A 17,649-nucleotide genomic window follows, 5' to 3' on the forward strand; every position below is an offset into this window, starting at 1 on the left:
CGACTCTCCATGGAGCCTCTGGTCTTCATGTGTTTATTGGCTCTGCCACAGCTCACACTGGAGCCCAGGGAGCTCAGTCTTCTCGACCACGTTTGGGAGTCCTCAAGCTTTTCTAGAAAGAGCCATCACATCTAGCATCTCAATCATGCAAGAGTTAGGGTTTTTCTTTAGCCACAAATGTGCATTTTCGTGGTTTCAAAGCTGTTCATATATGTATAATTATATATATATAAAAAGGCACTACTCGCAGAGGCAAAGGAAAAGGTCTTTTTGTGTGTGCAGTGCTTAAAACTAACAATGCTGAATGTAAATAAAAAGGGAAGGTACTTCCTGTAAGTTTGTGAAGAGTTCTGAAAATAGCTTCAAGCCTAAGCCAAAGTTAACACAGTCACACAGCCAGAATTTCCATGAAAGCATTGGTACCCTGGGTGTTTGTCCTAGTAAAATTGTGCAAATATCTGTGGCCTGGAGGCTCTGTTCACCGCAGCCTGACTGTCTTGCTTGCAAGGACTTGAGATTCATTGGTTCTGATGCCCACCTTGTAACCCCACTTTAAAAGGTGGCTCTCATGGACCTTCTGAGGTCCTGAGAATTTCAAACTTGCGCTGTATTTTGTAAAATAGCATAAAACCTATCTATGCCATGAAGCCAACACACTGAAGGGGTTTTCATCTTAGAGTGCATTCAGGTGCATATGCGCAGGCACACAGTAAGCAAGGCCAGAAGACGCTGGCTCTCATTTGCACCACTTGCTGTTTAGTACAGTCTCTGAATCATATGAAATGTGAACACTGTTTCTCACCATGGATCAAAGCAATGTATGTTGGCATTATGATTTTATTCAAACTATGTTCCTATAAACTGTCTCAAACTTTCCAAAATCTAAGGCAGTAGGAAAACCAGGAAGGACTGTTTTCAATTGAGAGATGAATAAACTGAGGCTCAGAAAAGGTGTAAAACTGAGTAGCTTCTGGACATTCAGTTTCTCTGTGTGGTATACAAGTAAAAGCAAATTAAGGGGACAAAAACTGATTAAGAGAGTAAAACTAATACTTGGCCAAATAAGAACATTAAAAAATCAATGCTAAGGGCCCGGCGCAATGGCACAGTGGTTAAGGTCCTCGCCTTGCAAGCCCGGGATCCCATATGCGTACCGGTTCTAATCCCAGCAGCCCCGCTTCCCTTCCAGCTCCCTGCCTGTGGCCCGGGAAAGCAGTCGAGGACGGCCCAAAGCTTTGGGACCCTGCACCCACATGGGAGACCCGGAAGAGGCTCCCGGCTTTGGATCGTCATAGCATCAGCCGTTGCGCTCACTTGGGGAGTGAATCATCGGACGGAAGATCTTCCTCTCTGTCTCTCCTTTCTCTGTATATCCACCTTTCCAATAACAATTTTTTAAAAAATCAATGCTAAGCAATAATAATGCAGACGGTCAATGCCATGTGCTGTACCATGAACTTCCTTTGGACTCTGCAGTATAGTGTTAATCCAGTAATATGTTCATCTATAATTGTTCCTCAGCGAGAAGCTCACCATTGCCAGCTAGTGGCTAAGTAGTCCAGGTAAGTCCATCAGCTTCTTGATACATGGCTTCCATACCTATAAAGTCAGAGTAATATTGTCTATCTCATGAATTTGTGATAAACCAATGAAGTTATTATTTATAAAGTGCTCAGAGCCATTGCAGCCTCAGAATGAATGTCACAGCTATTTGTGAAATAAAGATATGATCTCACGAAGTATTTATTATTACACACGACATTTACACTTAACTAACATGCATTATATTTTTATGCAAGTTGATTTGTTCTAGGTAGGCTTACATATGGTTTATCATTGACCGAAACATGATGTGGCACGTGAGTGTAAGAATCTACACATACGCTAGCAGATTCACTGTGTTGTGTTTCTTTTAAAAATACTTTTGCTTTGCATTAAAAACTGGCCCATGAAATTCACTCAAACTGTTGCCGTGGTACACTGGTCTAGGAAGATTCTTGGACAAATTATTTTACAGAAGTCTGAAACCACTTTAGTGCCACAAGCCGCAAAGACTGCAGCTGCTGCTACTTTCCCAGAAGGAAAATTCCCTCTAAGGTCACAGATAAGAGCTGGGATCTTATGCTCCCTGTTATGTTATTTCAAAGGATGGAGTGACAGACTCCATGAAAACAATACCTCGGATATGAAGAATATAAGGATGAATGCTACCAGGACTCTCCATTCCCTTCAAAGAAGCTGTCATCAATGAGTTAAGAACATATTCAACTCCCAACCACCACTTGAAACAGATCAGAACTTTCTAGGTGCTCCCCACCCCCACCAGAACATAAAGGAACAGCACAAAGTCTAAGATTGTACAGGCATCATGAGATACTGCGGAAAGATGAAACCTGTGTAGACAACATCTGAGTGGAGCTGCACAATCTCTGAGTGAGAACAAAGGGTCAGAGACGCACAGTTAGTCTCTTGCTGTCCTGAAACTCCCTGCTCAGTGCTCTGATTTCAGTAAGGCCCTGAGCAACCCCTCCAGCACTCATGACTAATAACATCAGAAAGTCTCTGGCCTGTGTCCTAACCCAGGGGAATTTCTTCCTGGGATGCCTGGTCTCATTAGGGGTGACCATCAGGACTTTGGCACAGCAATCTTCTGTTCTGGTAAACTTTCTTAAAGTTTTTCCTTCTTCCTTATCTGAGCCAGTCAAGATAGTAATTACCATGTTTTCTTTGGCTTTGAGAGGATGGCCCAGGACCTGGAAACTTTACACCCACCCACCCTAGAATCTCTTGAAGGCCCAAAGAAAATACTTTATTTTACCTAATACATCTGGGAATACTAGAAGAACAGTGATCAGGTAACCTTGAAAATGTTACCTGCTCTCCATATGCTGTGGCCATATGGCTCATTAGAAAATAAAGTATTCATAGGATTATGATAATTTGATATCTTTTCTTAATAAACTAATACCTCTATCAATCAGTTAAGGGATTTAGTAAATTTATATGATTGAGATCATCACCTTTATGGAGATATTATATTTCTGATCTGTATTCCTTATATGATTACTGATTCCAATACGCATTTCTTTGTCAAAGGTAGTTATTCATTCATTTGCAAGGGAGAGCTAGGGTAAGATCTTTCATCTGCTGGCTTACTTACCAGTTGCTCTTTCAGCCAAATCTGGATCAACCTGAAGCCAGCATCCAGGAGCTCTAATCCTTGTCCCGGGTTTCAGGGGTTCACAGCCATGAGCCATTTGCTGCTTCTTTCCTAGGAGAAGTAGCAGGGAGCTGATTAGAAGTGAAGAACCTGGGCTCAAAGCAATATGGAATGTCTCACTGTACCACAGTGCAGGCCACCATGCCTCCATGTGGCAGTTCAATGTCATCTAATGTCAGCAATTCCTAGAGACTCGTCATTCTAGTCCTAGCCCAGCCCCCTTTGCTTTAGAGATGACATGTTCTTCTAAGACACAATACTAAAGTTTTAGACAAATAAGAAAAACATTTTCTGCATTACTTCCTTACAAGTATATCTTTTATTATTTACTTTGCCTCTTTACTCTCAATGTACCATTTGGTGAGTCTTTGGGTTACTGTAGCAAGCACTGCTCTCCATGGTAACTCATTCTTTTCCACACTTGCTCCCATAGTTCTAATTTTATTATACCATGTTCTAGCTCAAGAGAATACTCCCTACAATTATGTAAACTCCTTTCTAATCTTTTAAGTCTATTTTTATTGGAAAGGCATATTTTCTACAAAGAGAAGACAGAAAGGTCTTCCATCTGCTGGTTCACTCCCCAATTAGCTGCAGTGGCCAGAACTTAGCCAGTCCAAAGCGAGGAGCCAAGAGCCTTTTCCAGGTGTCCCATGAGGCTGTAGGGTTTCAAGCCTTTGGGCCATCTTCTGGTGCCTTCCCAGGCCACAAGCAGGAATTTGAGAATTGGAGCAGCCAGGACACAACATGGCATTATGAGAGACTGTCTGCGAACAGAAGATTAGCCCATTGAGCCTTCATGCCAGCCCCCTTTCCAATTTTTATGGCTTTCCATCACTGGCCTACTCCTCCCCCCAAGAATTATACGAATGTCAATAGAGAGTACGATTGGTTCACAATGTTTTCTGTTCCTTTGCCCTTGGTATTGCTTCCCTCTGGGCACAGCACTGTTTATTTCTCCACCTTAGGGATACTGGCCCTAAATATGTCACTTTGTTTTGCCAAAACGAGTGAATGGAAGTAACAAAGAATTTGTATGGAGCTGTTAATAGCAAACATAAGAACCCACTTGTCTTTTGAGTTTCTGACGTCTTCCACTAACAAGCGTACTCCTGGTCATTAGAGTTCTTGTAGCCCAGCTCCTTGGCTGAGAAAACATGGCCTGAAACCTGCAAATAGATCCACAAGATGCTAGAACAACTTAATTAAACCCAGCAGAGGCATATGCAGTCTGTAGATTCCAGGGATAGTATGTTTCTGAGATCTGGGACTTATTTTATACACAGCAACACAGCAGCAAAACTGACTGATAAAACTAAATTCAAACTCGGTCCTTCATCTTGAGTTAGGTATCACTTTCACTGCTCTACTGAGGAAGTTCTCCATACATACTGGGGCTTTTCCAATCCTCATTTATTCTTCCTGCACCTGCCCTTGTCCCTTCCACACACACTTTTATAAATCCTAAATGAAACTTTCTTGTAAGAAGTTATCTGAGATTCTTAATGTTTAAGAATACTTAGGTTAAAAAACTGCAATAAATATCAAATTTACTTAATCTCTGATTTATTTTATTTTAATTCTATATTTAATCATACTCACCCAATAGTCTATGTTATGACATCTTCTTGGGAAAGCAATACATTGACGTTGCAGAAGATCCTTGGTTTTGAGACAGAAGACAAGGGTTTACATTTTGTTTCTCAGCAAGCTATATAATCTCTCTTATATTTAATACCTTCATCTTTAAAATAGTGGGTATAATAACAGATCCAGAAGACTCAAGTAAAGTGGTATATAGCATATGGTATATACTCTAAATATATAATACTTTAAATATATAATATAAATCTGTTATCAATGTTACCCACATTCACTCCACTTTATGTAATTCCTTCTGCTACACAAGAAAATAATTTCATGCAGATGTTTTAAGCCACTTGCAAAATACTGCCTGCATCTTTCTCAAACAAAGCCAAACCAACTACCTCTCAATATGTGTGCACTAACAAGTTTAACATCAGAACTATGAAGATCCATGCTAACAGTACAGTACCCACTTCAGGGATATTTTCCTGCCTTGACAATTTAACAGTAAGTCATACCAATGCATATGTAAATATTTCAGAAACAATGCATGTGTTGCTTGTGCTCTACAGACAGTCTAAAGTTCAAGAAAAATACCATAGCAGAGGATGTAGGGCAAAACAAATTGGACAGGTCTCCCAGCCAGGTTTTGACAGCAAGTAGCTGTGAAAATGGAAACTCTAAGGTGGACTGTCAGCCAATGGACCTTGGAAGGACTTCCTTATCCCTGGAGCAACAAAATCAACAGCATCTCAGAACTATTAAAATCACTTGAGTGGTACCCTTGGAGCATGTTCCATATCAGGGACCCTGGAATGACATCTGGTGGCCTGCTGGATATGGCTCCTCCCATTCTCTACCCCCTTTCCCCAGGTACAGGAAGAAGAAAAAGAAAATTGTGAAATAATGGTCTTGCCCACTTTCCTCTATTCCTTCACCCTTCCCACTCTTGGTTGCTGGTCCACATGGGCATGCATCCTTTTCGGCTATGTAAACATCACCAAAAATAAAGTTTAAAAAACAAGGGGAAAAAAAGCCATGTAAGTAGTGTAGGAAGTACAGGAGTTTGAGAGAAGCAGTTGGGTCAATACTCAAATGCTATTAAGACAGAGCAGGCAAAGGTTGAAAGAAGAGTGTAACCTCAATGAGGCCCAGTGGAACTGGAAGATGGACTTAGACAAAGGCACAAAATCACTCTATAAAATGAACATATGTGCCAACCAAAAGGAAAGATGAGGTAGGTTTGGTGTAGGGAAGCCTGTTAAAAAGGAAAAATTGGTAGGGTTTTATGTATGTTGCTGCAAGGCATAAACTATTATGTGTGCTTGGGCAGAACAACATCTAAGGATAGATAGATGATGGATAGAGTGTATTATTTTCTCAGCACTCAACGATTATGCAAATGCACCTTGCATTTTCTCTGAGTTCTTGTATTGTCTTATCCCTTTCCTGTTTCATGCCATTCATTTCCCTCACCAACAAACGTTGCAGAGATCCAACCTTTTAATATTGTGAGGCCCACAACAAATAATATGTTTTGAAAGACTTTTTGTACATTTAATATTTTGTATTTATCGATTCTGATTCCTTTTCCCTATCCTACGTACATAAGAAAAAGGAACGAGGGAAGATGGAAAAAATTTTCAAATACTGTAACCTTTCATCAAAATGGATTTATATAATTGGAAGAGACATATTATGTTGATCTTTCTAATATGGCACAGATAATATTTACAACTTTGTCCTGTTTTTTTGTGCTTGCAATTTAGACTTTATTCTTTTTCCTTTTTAAACTTTATTTTATTTTTAATGGAAAGTCAGATATATGGAGAAGAGGAGAGACAGAGAGGAAGATCTTCCATTCATTGATTCATTCTCCTGCAATAGCTAGAACTGAGCCAATCCGAAGCCGGAGCCGGGAGCCTCTTCCAGCCCTCCCACATGTGTTCAGGGTCCCAAGGCTTTGCGCCATCCTTGACTGCTCTCCCAGGCCACAAGCAGAGGACTGGATGGGAAGTGGGGCCTCTGGGATTAGAATCAAACCCTATAAGGGGTCCCGGTGTGTGTAAGGCAAGCACTTTAGCTGCTAGGCTATCATGCTGGGTCCTAGACTTTGTCCTCTTTTTTTTTCTTACAAATATTTCTTAGAGACAGATTTTCAAATAACTGTATAGTCCAGTTTGTAGCAAAGAGATGATTCCTACATAAATCTTCATATGATGCATAAAATAGTTGATGTTTGCTTGAATTTTTTTTTTTTTTTTTTTAGGAATTGTGCCTCATGCATCTAAAACTTTTTGACAAGTAAAGCAGAAATTCTTGAGCTCTTTTCTTGGTCCGTAGTCACTGGGAAGAAACCAATATTTCTCTGAAAAAAAACATAGGTTTTCCTAGCACATTCCTACTCTAAAAATAAAACGGAAACAGTTCACTTGTTATTTTGAAAAACAGGACACTGGCATTAGTGTGTATTGGCTATAAGATGGACTTGAAGGCAACAAGAGGCAAAATTGATTTGGGGGCCAGTATAGAATATAGTTTTATTTTGTTTCATTGTTTTTTTCTTTGCTAAAACCTCTTTTCTGTCTTCCAGATCCATGTCATAGTGACATTCAGATTTTGATTTGACTGCGAAATCGTTTAAGCGATTTCCTTCCTGCCACTCAAGTACGAGGTGGTAGGGGGTCCCTTTCATCCGTGATCTCCTGACTCTATTGGCTAGACCACTTCCCTTCCACCCACCAGGCACATGGGATAATAAGAAACAAAATCTAGATGATATTTTCCTTTCTGCCATAAACCTGCTAAAAATTAGTTGCCTTGAGGTCGACAAACTCATTATCCAGAAGGAAGGAAAAATAATTCCAGAATAATGGATATTTTTTGTTGAGTGGGCATTTGTATACAGAGTATATTAGCTGTAGGGATCCTAGCTGATCAAAAGCAGCTAAAAAAGCATGAAGACTAGAAGAGCTAAAGAGAAGAACAAGATGCTGTCTGTAAACTCCGAACACGTGTAGTGTTGGGAAACTATGGGCAGTGAATATCGTTGAACTTGGAGAGCTTCTGTTCCTAAAATATTGAGGAATACAGATCTTGACTTTAACCTTAATCCACTCACAGAATGAAACTGAGACCACCAATAGTTTTGGTGTCAACTGCTGTAGTTGACTGTGAAAGAAGGCTCAGGAATGGAAAAGGAAAAGCGTGACGGTGAACATCACAGATACAGGTGATAAGGTTAATTTGATCTTTGAGAATTCTCCTCTGTCTAGCTGACTCTCTCTTTCTAAGTCATTTCAGCCCAAACCTTCAGTTCTTTCGTTATTTGCCACAACAACTCCGGGCTAGTTTATAAAGTGCCAGAATAAATGGAGCTCCTCCGTGCACACTGGCATACTACAGCAATAATTCCATATAAATACACTGATACACCTTTAAACAATAGGTACACGAGACTACTCCATATACTACTTCTTTTCAGTAGTAGAATTTCAACAGATCCAAGAGAAAAGTTGGCAGAGGGTAGGGCTTTCAGGGAAGAGGGGCAGGGAGTCTGTGGCCAGAGCAGCTGGAATCCCAGGATGAGCCAAATAAAACTTGAAGCTGAGTCCTTGATGTCTCGGTGGCCAGGATGGCTCAGTAAATAAGGGGCCCTCTTGGAAACATTTAATAAAAGCAGTTTGTCCTGTTCTTGGTGGTATGAGGGTGACCACACCGCTGAGTGTGGTCAACGCACTGTCCTCACTGTCCAAAAGCCAGAGGCTCTTTGCAGCTTTACCAAGGGAGACCCAGTGTCGGCTTTGTGCTGCAGTGTCCTCATCTGAAAACAGAGGCTGAGTGGTATCACTGTGAAGGTCAAATGGATGGACCTCAGCACTGAACAAAGAACAAGCACCAAAAGTTGTTTATGGAGTGAATTATGAAACGCCGTAAGTTTAACCTGCACACAGGTGGCTGTACAATAAGCAAGTTATTCAATCAGGTCCTCACTCAAACCAAGAAGAAAAAAATCTAGCTGTCTCCTGATACTTTTAAAAATCTTACCTTTATTCCCATGTCCCTGTTTTTGGATCTATTCTTTTAGGAACAGAAAGAGATTGAGAGAGAAATGCCATTGTTTCACTTCCCAAGTACCCACAACTGCCTGGGCTGGGCCAGGCCAAAGACAGGAGCCCAGGTCTCTCACAAGGATGGCCGAATCCCAACTGCTTCACCCATCATCTACTGTATCCCAGAGTGTTCGTGGCAGAAAACTGGAATTAGAAACCAAGCTGGAATTCATACCCAGGCGCTCGTGTGTGGGACGCGGGCATCACTGCACAAAATGCACAGCTTTTCCTCCACATTCAAGGCTGCTCTACCATTTCTAACGATGGCATTGCTCTCAAGGTTCGCAAACGAAAAGTGCCTTCCAAGCAAGATGCAGATATTGCCCCCATCTGGAAGAACAGCATTTCTCAAGCATGGAGGACACCAAGGGACTTCCTTCCAAAGAGTGCAATCTTAAATCTGTGAAGAAATTAACTTTATAGGGAAAGAAATGAGACACACACTACCTGCAGCAGGTAGTCAAGGTGAACACCAAGGGATGAGACACACTGAGAAGAGAATATTTCCTCAAGGACATATGATCAGAATAAAGTTTACTCATCACGATTTTCCATGACATACCCCAAACCACTTATTTCAAGGGAATCAAAACCAGGGAGGGGTGAATGCTGAAAACAACAGCTAAGGTGTCTCTTGGGGTTCTCATATTTCGTATCAGAATGCCCCGGCTCCACTCCCAAGTCTTGCTTGGATCCTTGCCACCCAAGTGGAGACCTGGATTTTGTTCTGAGCTTAGCCCTAATTGTCAAGGGCACTTAGGTAGTGAACCAGCAAATAGGAGCTCTTTCTCTGCCTATCTCTCTGTGTCTTTTAAAATAATGACAATTTTAAAACAAGAAGTCCTAGCAGACCACATTACAGACAATATGGGAAGAAAATAACCAGTAAAAATATAACACTGTACCCAGGATAAAAAAAAAAAGTGTAATAGATAAAACCTAAAGGAATTTGAACTAAGTATAGATTTTAGTTAACAGTAAAGTATCAACCCTGGGTCATTACTTTTGAAGCATTCACCATATTATTGTTACATCTTAACAATAAGCTAGTGTATGGGAATTGCTATCTATTTGCTAAATTTCTTTAAAGTAAATCCTATTTTAAAACTGAAAATCTCCTTGAAAGAGCAAGGACATGATCTTATCAGGTAAATTTTATGTAGAAATGTTCATGTGCACACACACACACAAGCACATGAGTGTGTTAACTTTAATTTAGGTGTAGAATAGTTACTGAGTTTCACACACATATGCTACAGTAAGGCTTGTTGGCAGCTGGCTGGTAGAATAAACACATGTTCACTCCCTTTTGATTTGTTGTCAGTGTGCTGAGAGCAATGCGATATGGAATCCTTCTGAACCAGTATTCTACTACAAAACTGCCGGGCCAGTATGCTGCTTGAAGCATTTTAACATGGAGTGGCAGTAGATGAAGTTAAGAAAAATAAATGAGACAAGAGATCAGAAGTAGTGGTGTCTGGTGCCATGGACCGCCAGTTAATCCTCCACTTGTGAACTGGCCATTCCACTTCCATTCCAGCTCCCCACCAATGGCTTGGGGCGGCAATGGAAGATGGCCCAGATCATTAGGGCCCCTGCACCCACATGGGAGACCCAGAAGACGCTCTAGGCCCCTAGTTCCAGACCAGTCGCACCTTGGTACTGTAGCCATTTGGGAAGTGAATCAGCAGATGGAGGAGCTCTCTCTCCTCTAACCCCACTCCCTCTCGCTCATCTCCATATTTCTTTCAAATAAAAATAAATAAATCTTTATTTAAGAAAAAAAAAACTCTAAATAGTTCTGCTGAGTGCAGCCTGTGCTCCTAAACTGTTGTGGGACTTCAATAAATCTGACCATTTATCTAAGCTTTAGAGGTTTTATATTAGTTAGTCAATAAGTTTATTTGGTTGAGAAGCACAGAAACAGTGAGACAGAAAGATCTTCTGCCGACTGGTTTACACTCCAACGACACCACCCCCCACCCAAATTCCCATACTATCCTTAGACCAAGTCAGGTGCTGGGAACTCAATCTGGACATCCCATGTGGAAGGCAGAAAATCAGTTGCTTGAGCCATCACTGTTGTCTCCCTAGGCCCATATGAGAGCACAGAAACGAGCTTGGAAAATGAACTGAAAATGCCAATGTGGGATGCAGCTGTCCTGACTTTTAGGCTCAATGTCTATGCCTGGATTTTTGCTTTTTTTTTTAAGAAGGCATTGACATTTTGATCAATAACACGGAGAACTGATAGATGGCATTCACAGGTATCCTACCCAGTGCTGTCTGTGGCTCCCTGAGAAGGCTTCCAGGTGTATGTGCATGTTGTCATGACCCCTTGATAAAAAAAAAAAAAAAAAGATGGAGAGTCGGGTATTCAGATCAAAGACAGACAACGCACTCCCAATGCCATTGCCATAAGCTCAGTCAAGTAGCCCGTCACTCACACCAGTTAGGAAAAAAAGAAGGCCACTGCCACCCACGCTGCCTGCAAAACGCAACTCCGTCTATAGTTACTCTTTTTCCATTCGTCACAACTTGTTGAAAACTTTGAGGTGCTAGATGCAGCAATCTGCTATTCGTCTTTGCTTAAAGAAAACAAGAACAGAGAAACTCTACTCTGTTTTTGTAGTACAGTCTATATGTGGAAGCCATATGTATGTGCCGGGATATATACACACTCCACTCCTTGGATCTTCTGTCCAGTGGTGAAAAATTACTGCAGTTACGGCGTTCCTTATGAATAAGGCTACAGGGGCAGTGTGAGGTGCTGTTAGTCTTAGCTTTAATTATCCTAATTGAAAACCCAGAGCTCAGCGTCTTCATTGATTTCTGCTCTGGGAAACTGTCATCTGAGTGGAAATAAAATTCTATATAAGAAAAATCAAAGAAGTAATTCACAAATGGTTCCCACAAGTCTTTAGGGAAGCCTGGGCAGCCACAATAAGTTTATCTTGCTGTTGATACAGACAACAATCTAAACCACCCAGGGGTGTGTGGGAATTTGAACCCCAAGGGGCTGGTGCAGATCTAAGATTTCATGGAGAAATTCCCAGGCAACGTGTGGAAGAGCTGTTCAAAGAAGACTGGTGGGAATTCCCAGAGAGACAACACATTGGGGGGCCAGGACCAGGCAAAAAGATGAGAAATCTTTCCTTCTTCTGGGAATGCTTCTTAGAGGCCAGAACGAAGGACCCGCAAGTGGGACTGGTTTCTCGGAGCCAAGTTCTAAGTGATTAATTCTATCAAGGAAAAGAAACAGTGCTTCCTTGCTAGGCTTTGTAAAGGGGTTCATATAAATTTGCGTAAAATATTATGTGGGATTAACGTAGCCTGCCAGGAATCGAGGGACGCCAAGAGGAGAGTGGGAGTCCAGCCAACAGGAGAAGTGGGAGATGTAGTGGGTGAAGCCTGCCAGCCCCAGGACCCCTGCCAAGACAGAGCTTTGCAGTACAGAGTGGGGCAGTGGGAGGGATGCTATCATTACTCTCATGACTGCTGCTTTTGCTTCACAAACATATTTCCGTGGCCTCTTGCCCCCAAATGATATCCTCACTACTTCAAAACATAGGGTTACTAAGGATACAACAAGGAGATTCGTTTGTTTTTTGGCTCCATTTGGCCCTGGAAGACTTAGATCCAGGAGGCTGGGAGGTAGAAGAGTGGACAACGCAGATGCCTACAGCCTCACAAGTTGCTGAAAAATGAAAGCGGAAGCTAAGCGTAACAAACGTGGAGGACACCGCTTTCCCCAGGAACCCTTGTTAGAACCGGGTCCCGGGAGTACACGCGTCTTTTGCCTTAAGCTTTTCATGAATTCTTCCCTGGTGCATTTCTCCAAGAGTAAGGAGTGGGAGTTAGGAACCGTTTTAGCAGAATAGGACCAAGGGTGACTACCCATTTCCACTAACGCTGGATTTCTTAGCTCTTCCTACTGGGATAAAAGCACAGGGACAGTTCAGAACTAAAACAAGACACAATCCAGTGCCACCTATACGAAGCCTGCTATCATAGACGACGTTTTCCCCTCCTCACCCAGTTTGAGATTTCTATGCAAGGACACAGGCTCCAGGCAGCTTGCAAGAGCATCTCATGCATCCATCCACAGCGCGTAGTGTGTCCTACTGAGCAAACCTTTCTTTCCTTCTTCAGTGTTCCACTCCACATTCTCAATGTGGGGGTCTAAACTGAGGGGGGCCCCCATCATCTGTCAACAGCAGTGCCACCAGGGCAAATCAGGGGGCACCTCCCCCTGAGCAAACCAGTAGGAAGCCACCCAGCTCTGTCCCAGTTGAGAATTATTTCTGGCTCATCACCCAACCCCTTATGCACAACAAACACAGTGTACAAGTGTAGGAGGCAAGTCCCAGCTCTGAGGCTGTTGTTCCAATACATCTGCTTCCTGGCACCCCTCCCACGCCCTCCCCAGGGCAAATGTGTGCCCGCCTGTGCACAAGCTTGTGTGTGCGCGCACACACAGAGAAACCACTCCATGCCCACAGCACATTCCAGGGGCTTTGCTGGGCTGACAAGAGAGTGGCATTCTTTTCACCTCCAGCTGCAGAGAAATTGACAACCTTCTCGTAAACACCGACTGAGAGATTCTTGTTTTCTGGAACAAGACAGGGTGAAGTCTGGCCTCTTTCCCTGAGCCATTGCAGAGGGAGTTTCCCTCTTGGAAAGTGAGTCTTGCCAACTAGGACTGGCATCACAAATGGATATTTCCAACCAAAGTCCCTTGTTGGAGACACTGTGTTTATCCAGCCCTGTTTCAGGGAAGCCTACCTTTGTTTTCCTGAGTCCATGAGGATTCAATATTCTGGATGTAGGAGCTTTCTGGTGACCCAGGACCCAGCAGACACATCTGGCCCCATCGCAGGCGCATCTTTACAGATTGCTGGTGACAGACGGACAGAGCTTGATATCCTCAATAATTTATGGGGAACTAGAGCTTCCATTCATCTGCTTTTTTCCTTCAGTTCTTAAAACAGGGCAGGCATTTTGTGGGCGGTTAAGATAGGGTGGGGCCAACACTGTGGCACAGCATACAGAGCCACTGTCTGTGGTACTTGCGTTCTTTATGGGCACCAGTTCAAAGATCTGTTCCCTCATTTCAATCCAACTTGTTGCTAATGGCCTGGAAGAGGCAGCAAAAGATGGCCCCAAGGTTTGGTTCCCTGCCAATCAAGTGGGGGATCTGGATGAAGCTCCTCACTCCTGGATGAGGCCTGGTGCTACTAGGGGAATGAAGCAGCAGGTGGAAGACCTGTCTCTATTGCTTGTGCTGACTGCATTCCAGATTGGAGCATCTGAGTTTACGATCTGGCTCTGTTCCAGATTCCTATGACTGCGCACCCTGGGAGACAGTGTGTTATGGGTCAAGCCAAGTATTTGGATCCCTCCCACCCACATGGGAGACCTGGATGGAATTCTCAGCCTGGCTGGCCCAGCCCTAGCTGTCGCTGTGGGCTTCTAGGGAGGAAAGCAGGAGACAAAAGCCCCTCGATCCTCTCTCTCTCTCTCTCTGACAACTTAAATCAGAATAAGTAAATTCTCATCACTATGTCATGAGGTGCAAACAGTATTTCTCTTCTGACAAATACAATGGCAGAATCCGGAACCACATGTTCCCCAACGACAGCCAACATAGTAAGTTCTAAAACTGGATTCAAACTCAGGTCTCTGTGACCTCCAAAAACCCAGGTTCCTGCCTCTTAACCATCTGCCTCACAGACTTTGGAATTCGTCCTAGAAGAGGGCATCTTAATCTTACCTCTCTGTGTGTCTGCCTCCAACACAGCCTCAGGATCCTGCTGCAGTCTTCGGGGGTCATCCACACTTCCATCATGTGGCTGATTAAATAAGGGAAACTGAGGGCCCACAGAAGTAATTCACTGAGGACACACAGCTGGTGAACTATAGAGCCAACGCCCACACGGGCGATTTGCTTTCTCTTTTGTTATTACTTAGGAGCAAAATAAAATTAGTAGGAAGGAAAGAAATGTAGTCCACCCATTTGATTATGAAATAGAGAAAAAGCTTAATGGAGGAGGAGCACTGAGCTATTTTCAGCCCCAGGAGGTGAACCTATTCCTGCTTCTCGTTGTGACTTATGATCAAACCCCATCAAAAAACAGAACCACCAGAAAGGGGGAAAGAACACTTTCTGGGGACATAGAAGGATAAAGTATTATCTCAGCTAAAATCTCAGATGGGAAGAAAATATATTGCATATGTCTTTTTCTTAAACTGTAGGACGGCTAACTAATCCCATCATTCCATACATATTTTTCATTCAATTCCACAACAGCTCAATACGCTCTTAGTCTCACACTGTTCCTTCCACTAGGTGGTCCTGTGCTGAAATCCTGATATTCATCTCATTCGCTGCTCAGTAAACAAAACCATCTTCTGGAGTTCAGAGATTCAAGACCGTAAGATGATCCACTGCTATTTGCCAATTTGAAGCAACATTCAATCTCTTTGTATGATCAGCCCCTCTCCTATAAAACAAATCAGTAACACACCAGAGGTTTCTCTCTTATCATTTTGTATATTGTCAATGTGTATTCGTAAGTGTTGTGCAAACAGAGTTTGGCAGACATCTGTAGGGTGGAAGGTGACTAGGGTGTGCTAACATGCAGAGTTCTGTCACCTAACTCAGCTCCCAGGCCCTACAGGAGTCACAGTGTATCAGACCTGCTGCTAAGGACGCAGGGAAGAGAACACTCTTCCTTCCCCGTAAGTCCTCCAGGAAGCCAGACTGAAACACCTATTGGGAAGAAAACCAGACTCCTTTCAATATGAAGAATCCATCGGGCAAATTAACATTTCCATTATTTCTTCCCATTTTAAAGCACTCATCCACTCTTCCTGCTACCAGACAGGTATCAAACTCCCGAGTCCAAACAGCTCATGTTTTGTCACATTGACCAATACGGGCAGTTACAATGACACAGGCGAGAAGAGAAATTTCCCCTCTCACTCCCAGGCTCCACAAGAACTCTGATTGGAGAGAGAGAGAATAACTCAGATTCTTGATAATGAAAAACAGCAAAACATCTTGTTAGCTTTTGGGTCACCACAAACATACATTTCAAACTAGGATCCCCAACTAAGAGGATACGTAGCTAGGGCTTTGTCCTTGATGACAGCATTTCAGTGGCCCAGCTTTCGATGGATCCATTCCTTTTCTCACATCTTAAACAAACTATCCTTTTCAGTTTTTCTAGGGAACTCCTTTATGTAGGCAGTTCTCCAGCCGACTCAGGTCCTGTGTATGGTAACTACCTCGATTGCAAACTGCTATCTGAGAATCTGCTGTAGACACACCGGTGTATTAGACAATAAGGTACAGATAGATACATCAGTACAACATATGGGAGTTATGTTGGGGTATAGAGAATTCTAGTCCCACATATACTGAGACCTTTACACTGGAGGAAACTGAGGAACCCACAGAGGCAGATAATCCCTCTGTGCTTCCCTGTCTCCTCCTTTTTGAAGATTCTCACGTGATATCTGTCTTGCCCTCCACCAGGAGGTTACTATGCTGAGTAACCAAGATGAGTGTGAGTCAACATATCTTGCTAAGTTTCTCCTGGTCCATTAACACTAGGTCACATCCCCTTTTCATCCAACTACAGCTGTCACAGCCGCTCAATTGTTCATCACACCTGACCACAGAAACAGTTTTGCTTGGGTATCTTTGGGTCTTCATTTCTGAAGTCTCATGTGTCATTTGAAACCTGGTTTAATAAACTTGCTACGCTCTTCTCCTGTTACCGTGTCCTTTATTAGGAGAGTTTCACCCATGAACCTTGCCGAGGGTGAGAAAAATGTAGATTATGTTATAGATTACGTTTCCTGCCTGACACTTGTTTAACCTTTTTTTTTTAAAGATTTATTTATTATTTTTTATTGGAAAGGCGGATATACAGAGAGGAGAGACAGAGAGGAAGATCTTCTGTCCGATGATTCACTCCCCAAGTGAGCGCAACGGGCCGATACTATGCCGATCTGAAGCCAGGAGACTCTTCTGGGTCTCCCACGCGGGTGCAGGGTCCCAAAGCCCTGGGCCGTCCTCGACTGCCTTCCCGGGCCACAGGCAGGGAGCTGGAAGGGAAGCGGGGCTGCCGGGACTAGAACCGGCGTCCATATGGGATCCCGGGCTTGCAAGGCGAGGACCTTAACCACTTGCGCCACCGCACCAGGCCCACTTGTTTAACCTTTTGCATGGCTTCGTTGAAAGGCTGCATGCTGTCGGAAGACTGTACTGCATTTACAAAGGGCCGTTCTGTGTTAGACACACTGTGTTGCTCTAGAACCTTTCTAGAAATCTTCCCATCTTTTCTTGAAAGACAAATCAAAAGGCATATAGACACCCTTCCTCTCCTTATGCTTAGATATGAAGCACATCTGGCATGGCTGAGCATGGAGCTGAGGACCGGACCCTCACACCTGCTGGACGCAGATCCACTAGCAGGGAGAGCTGATTGGACTGCTAGGGGCATTCTGAATGAACACTGTGAGGAGGCAGCTTGGGCAGACAGAGCTAGACAAGGCATCCTGAGAAAAGCAATTCTAAGCCAAGACTTAGGGAGCTTGAGTCTGATGGTGAGTGAAGAGGTGACAGGTGTGCCACATGCACTAAAAAGGGCCAGCCTTAGCAAAGAGAGCCAAACTTAGAACTGTTTTGTGTGTCTCAATTATATAGTAAGACTAGGAAAA

General features: G+C 43.1%; 2 long non-coding RNA genes across 3 annotated transcripts in view; both read right to left on the reverse strand.

Annotated features, from left to right (window-relative positions):
* Positions 1-4,298: 4,298 nt before the first annotated feature.
* LOC121161157 lies at positions 4,299-14,773 on the reverse strand. The gene is made up of 4 exons (XR_005884642.1): positions 14,693-14,773; positions 13,705-13,816; positions 4,823-4,882; positions 4,299-4,389 (listed from the first exon to the last, which is right to left on the reverse strand). It is a non-coding gene; the product is annotated as an uncharacterized LOC121161157 (long non-coding RNA).
* Positions 14,774-15,117: 344 nt separating this feature from the next.
* LOC121161158 overlaps positions 15,118-17,649 on the reverse strand; it is a 42,870-nt gene continuing 40,338 nt past the window's right edge. For both annotated transcript variants that reach the window (XR_005884644.1, XR_005884643.1), the window contains one exon: positions 15,118-15,691. This is a non-coding gene — a long non-coding RNA (uncharacterized LOC121161158). The remainder of the gene's footprint in view (positions 15,692-17,649) is intronic.

This window comes from Ochotona curzoniae, unplaced genomic scaffold, assembly GCF_017591425.1.
Source record: "Ochotona curzoniae isolate NIBS_2020 unplaced genomic scaffold, NIBS_Ocur_1.0 contig_4645, whole genome shotgun sequence".
Taxonomy (NCBI): Eukaryota; Metazoa; Chordata; class Mammalia; order Lagomorpha; family Ochotonidae; genus Ochotona; species Ochotona curzoniae.